The sequence below is a fragment of the Hyaena hyaena genome, unplaced genomic scaffold (assembly GCF_003009895.1).
Source record: "Hyaena hyaena isolate Hyena2069 unplaced genomic scaffold, ASM300989v1 scaffold_147, whole genome shotgun sequence".
Classification (NCBI taxonomy): domain Eukaryota; kingdom Metazoa; phylum Chordata; class Mammalia; order Carnivora; family Hyaenidae; genus Hyaena; species Hyaena hyaena.
In genome coordinates, this window is record NW_024080779.1 from 919895 (window position 1) to 926421 (window position 6527).

Sequence of the window (6527 nt, forward strand, 5' to 3'; positions counted from 1 at the left end):
TATGAACATTGGGGTACATGTGCTCCTATGCATCAACACTCCTATATCTCTTGGGTAAATTCCTAGCAGTGCTATTGCTGGGTCCTAGGGGAGTTCTAGTGTTAATTTTTTGAGGAATCTCCACACTGTTTTCCAGAGGGGCTGCACCAGTTTACATTCCCACCAACAGTGTAGGAGGGTGCCCATTTCTCCACATCCTTGCCAGCATCTAGAGTCCTCTGATTTGCTCATTTTAGCCACTCTGACTGGTGTGAGGTGATATCTCAGTGTGGTTTTGGTTTGTATTTCCCTGATGAAGATGGATGCTGAGCATCATTTCATCACATATCTTTTTAAAATTGAATCTTTTATTTTAAAAAGGAAAAAGAAGGAAGGAAGGAGATATGGAAAGAAGGAAGGAAAGAGTGAGTAGTATTTTTTTATTTTCCACTAACATGAAGAAATCCATGTTTAAATAATAACATATATGTGGCAAAATATAACCTGACTGATTTAGATTTAGTACATAAAAAGATTGTGGAAACTAGGCATGACACATCAAAACAGTGGGGTATCTGACAAATATTTGAAAAACGTACACCTGAGTGGAAATGACTAAGTATTTTTAATTAAAAGTAGAAAAACAGGGGTCCCTGGATGGCTCAGTCAGTTAAGCTTCTGACTCTTGATTTCACCTCAGGTCTTGGCTTATGCTGACAGCACAGAGCCTGCTTGAGATTCTCTCTCTGCCCCTTCCCCAATCTCTCTCTCTTCCTCAAAATAAATAAATAAAATAAACTTTTTTAAAAAGGAGAAAAGTAACAAAGGCATTTGTTGCTCAATGGAAAAAAATACACTTAAAACTTTGTGTCCTATAAAGAGAATTTTGAGTCTGCACCAGGATGCATACATTAATATTTTTTCTTTACTAGGTAAAAAATAAATTCTATGGAATCTGTTCTTCCACTGAGGCATGAAGATACTATACAGGGAAGTAACTCTCAAATGAATCAGTGAAAGAGTAAGCCATTTAGCATTTTGAAGTTCTCTTTATACATTCATTCCGTTTCTCACATGAATATGTCCCAAACCTCAGAACCAGAATCTACAAAATTACAACTTACAATAACATGCACTTTCCAGAAAAGTGCTATATGCTAGGGCTTTGTGTAGCTACATATGCTTATTTTTGAGATCTGAGAATATTTAAAATGCATTATGCTTATAAAGTATCCTGTTTGAGATACCCACATTGAAAATACTGTTTTAAGACAATACTTTCATTACACTCTACCATCTTCAGCTACAGGGCACACTCTTCCCCATAAAATTTTGCAGATCTCTTCCTGGCAAAGAATTTTTTGCTGCCTTCATATTTCAGATATTGGTTTACAGGAAATTTATACACCCTTGGAAAGTTCTGGGAAAGAGTAGTACACATTTGTTCAAATCTTTTTTTAATTAAATATGTGTGCATGATATATAGGCAGTTAATCGTGTTGCATACAAAACACTGCTCCAAGTTGCAAGGTGTTCAGAGATATGGGGCAATGCAGCTAATAAAAACATTTATAAAATAAAAAATGTCAGTTGAACTTATCTGCATTCTATTTTAGATTCTTTGCATAGGGGATCAAATGAAAACATTTAGATAAATCCATACTAACAAATTCTAACACTATTTCACCATGTGTCAGTAACACATGGTGAAAATAAGAGATCTTTAGAAATTCCTAATGGAGATAAAACTCAGCAATTCAGAATCAGGGAGAACTGAAGAGGTTAAGGTGCCTAGCCTCATGCTCCTAAAAAAATTACATATATATATATATACTTATCTCAAATAGAAATTTTGCACTATTCTCACCAGAAGCATTAACACCTCATTCACCTGGAAATCCCTAATTCAGAATTTCTGATTATCAAAATGGATTTGTAACTGAAGTTTGCCTTTGTAATAATTGCAGAAGAAAGATTTTATGGAATTAAGAGTTTGAATCAGATAGCAAAACAAATGTTCAAATTGATAAGAAAACACACTTTCAAAACCCTCTTTAAAAATCACTTTAAGTGCTTGAATGCTGAGAACAAACTGATTGATGGGTGTGGGGGCAGAGGGGGGAGATGAGCATGGAGGAGGGCACTTGTGGGGATGAGCACTGGGTGTTATACAGAAACCAACTTGACAATAAACTATTTGTAAAAAAAAAAAAATCACTTTAAGTGCTTGAATGCTGAGAACAAACTGATTGATGGGTGTGGGGGCAGAGGGGGGAGATGAGCATGGAGGAGGGCACTTGTGGGGATGAGCACTGGGTGTTATACAGAAACCAACTTGACAATAAACTATTTGTAAAAAAAAAAAAATCACTTTAAGTGCTTTTCAGGGTGTCTGGGTGGCTCAGTCAGTTAAGCATCCAGCATCAGCTCAGGTCATGATCTCAGAGTCTGTGAGTTCAAGCCCCGCATGGGGTTACCTGTGCTGACAGCTCAGAGCCTGGAGCCTGCTTCAGATTCTGTGTCTCCCTCTCTCTCTGTCCCTCCCCCGCTCAAGCTCTGTCTCTCAAAAATAAATAAACATTTAAAAAATAAAAAAAATTAGGTGGGAAGAGTGGTGGGCACGGCTGTGGCTTGGTCTCCTGGCGGTGCGCCAAGCGGGAGGGCTCTCCTCACACAAGCACTTCCTCACAAAGAGGTTCGATCTGCAGCAGCCACAGGCCTGGGCCGCCCCTTCCGTGCTGTTGCCTTCTCTTCCTCAGGGCTTCTCTGTCTGCTTGCCCTCCAGTGCTCCCAAGGCTACCTCAAGAAACAAGCCAAGTACACAGGGTAGAGAGTCCCAAATACCATTACAAGTAGGGAAATAAAGTACCAAACAACAAGAGAGACCAATAGACAACAATAAAAGAACACTTCCTGAATGGACAGTCCCTGGACAGTCAATTAGCCGTCTTTAATATAGCAGTATTCACAGGTGCAGAGTGCATAACAAGCTTTTAAAACTAACAAGAGACAGAGAGCTAGCCAAATTAACAAAACGGAAGAACTCCCCTCTAAAGAAATTCTAGGAAGAAATGACAGCTAAAGAGCGCTTAAAACAGATATAAACAACATAACTGAACAAGAATTTACAACAATAGTCATAATATTAATCGCTGGGCTTGAAAAAGGCATGGAAGACTTCAGAGAAGCTACTGCTACAAAGATTATGGAGCTTAAAATAGTTGTGATAAATTAAAAAATGCTATAAATGAGGTGCATAATAAAACGGAGGCGTCCAATGCACGGATTGAAGAAGCAGACAAGAGAATAGGTGAATTCGAAGACACAATTATAGAAAAAGAGGAAACCAAGAAAAAGAGAGATAAATTGATCCAGGAAAGGAAAGGAGAGTTCAAGAACTGAGCAATACAATCAAACGGAACAATATCCATATCATAGGAATCCCAGAAGAGGAAAAGAGAGGGAAAGGTGCTGAAGGAGTCCTTGAACAAATTATAGCTGAGAACTCCCCCAATCTGGGGAAGGAAACAGACATTGGAATCCAAGAGGCACAGAGAAGTCCCCTCAGACAGAACTTGAATTGATCTCTTACAAGACATATCATAGTGAAACTGGCAAAATATAAGGAAAAAGAGAGAATTCTGAAAGCAGCTAGGGATAAAAGGGCCCTAACATATGAAGGGAAACTGATTAGAGTGGTGACAGACTTATCTACTGAAACGTGGCAGGCCAGAAAGGAATGGCAGGAAATCTTCAATGTGATGAACAGAAAAAATATGCAGCCAAGAATCCTCTATCCAGCAAGCCTTCATTCAGAATAGAGGGAGAGATAAAAGTCTTTCCAAATAAACAAAAATTGAAAGAATTTGTCTCCACTAAACCAGCCCTACAAGAAATCCTAATGGGGACTCTATGAGGGAAATGTTGCAAGGAAACCAAGGTACCAGAGATACCACCACAAGCATGAATCCTACAGAGAACACAATGACTCTACACCCATATATTTCAATAATAACACTGAATGTAAATGGGCTGAATGCTCCAATCAAAAGACATAGGGTAGCAGAATGTATAAAATAACAAAATCCATCTATTTGCTTTCTACAAGAAACTCATTTCAGACTGGAAGACACCTTTAGATTGAAAGTAAGGGGATGTAGAAATATCTATCATGCCAATGGAAGTAAAAATAAAAAAAGCTGGAGTAGCCATACTCATATCAGACACATTGGACTTTAAAGTAAAGGCAGGAACAAGGTAGGAAGAAGGGCATCATATAGTAATTACAGGGTCTATCCATCAGGAAGAGCTAACAATTATAAATGTCTATGCACCGAATACAGAAGCACCCAAATACATAAAACAATCACAAACAGAAACAAACCTATGGATAAGATTGTGCTAATAACAGGGGACTTTAATACTTCACTTACAGCAATGGATAGATCAACTAGACAGAAAATCACTAAAGAAACAATGGACTTGAATGACACATTGGACCAGATGGATTTGACAGATATACCTAGAACTCTACATCCTGAGGCATCGAATTCACTTTCTTCTCAAGTGTGTTTGGCACATTCTCCAAGATAGATCACATACTGGGACATAAAGTAGCCCTCAAAAAATATAAAAGAATCAAGATCATACCATGCACACTTTCAGATCATAACACTATGAAAACCACTGGAAAAAGTCTGGAAAAGCTCCAAAAACATGGAGGTTAAAGAACATCCTACTAAAGAATGAATGGGCCAATCAGGCAATTAGAGAAGAAATTTGAAAATATATGGAAACAAAAATGAAAATACAACTATCCAAAATCTTTGGAATGCGGCAAAGGCAGTCATAAGAGGAAAGTACATTGCACTCAGGCCTATTTCAAGAAACTGGAAAAAGCACAAATACAAAATCTAACAGTGCACTTAAAGGAACTAGAAGGAGTGCAACAAGAGCACCTCAAAGCCAATAGAAGAGAAATAATAAAAATCAGGGCAGAAATAAACAATATAGAATCCAAAAAAACTCCAACCCAGTAGAATAGTTCAATGAATCCAAGAATTCTTATTTTGAAAAAATAAACAAAATTGACAAACCTCTAGCCAGGCTTCTCAAAAAGAGAAGGGAGAGCACCCAAATAGACAAGACCATGAATGAAAATGGATTTATTACAACCAATCCTTCAGAAATACCAGCAATCATCAGGGAATATTATGAAAAATTATATGCCAACAAAGTGGACAACTTAGAAGAAATGGACAAATTCCTAAACACACACACACTATCAAAATTCACACAGGAAGAGATAGAAAATTTGAATAGACCCATAACTGGCGATGAAATTGAATCACTTATCAAAAATCTCCCAGCAAATAAGAGCCCTGGGCCAGATGGCTTCCCTGGGGAATTCTACCAGACATTTAAAACAGAAGTAATACCCATTCTTCTCAAGCTATTCCAAAAAATAGAAATCGAAGGAAAACTTCTGGACTTATTCTATGAAGCCAGCATCACTTTGATTCCCAAGCCAGACAGAGACCCAGCAAAAAAAAGAGAACTACAGGCCAATATCCTTGATGAATACCGATGCAAAAGTCCTCAACAAGATCCTTGCAAATCGAATGCAGCAGCACATAAAAAGAATTATCCACCATGATCAGATAGGATTCATTCCTGCCTTACAAAACTCATTCAATGTTCGCACATCAATCAATGTGATACATCACATTAACAATAAAAGCTAAAAACCATATGATCTTGTTGAAAGATGCAGAAAAAGCATTTGGCAAAATACAGCATCCCTTCTTAATAAAGAGCCTGGAGAAAGTCGGGATAGAAGGAACTTACTTAAACATCATAAAAGCCATCTATGAGCAGCCCTCAGTACATCATCCTCAATGGGAAAAAAGTGAGAGCTTTCCCCCTGAGATCAGGAACACGACAGGGATGTCCACTCTCACCACTGTTGTTTAACATAGTGCTGGAAGTCCTGGCATCAGCAATCGGACAACAAAAGGAAATAAAGGGCATCAGAATTGGCAAAGATATCAAACTTTCACTTTTCGCAGACAACATGATACTCTACATAGAAAACCCAACAGACTCCACCAGAAGTCTACTAGAACTGATCCATAAATTCAGCAAAGTTGCAGTGTACAAAATCAACACAAATCGTTGCATTCTTATACAACAAAAATGAAGCAGCAGAAAGAGAAATCAAGAAACTGATCCCATTCACAATTGCACAAAAAACCATAAAATACCTAGGGATAAACCTAACCAAAAATATAGGAGAACTGTATGATGAAAACTATAGAAAACTTATGAAGGAAATTGAAGAAGACACAAAAAAATGGAAAAACATTCCATGCTCATGGATAAAAAGAATAAATATAGTTAAAATGACATTACTACCCAAAGCAATCTACACATTCAATGCAAACCCAATCAAAATTGCACCAGTATTCTTCTCAAAACTGTAACAAACTATCCTAAAATTCATATGGAACCACAAAAGACCCTGAATAGCCAAAGTAATATTGAAGAAG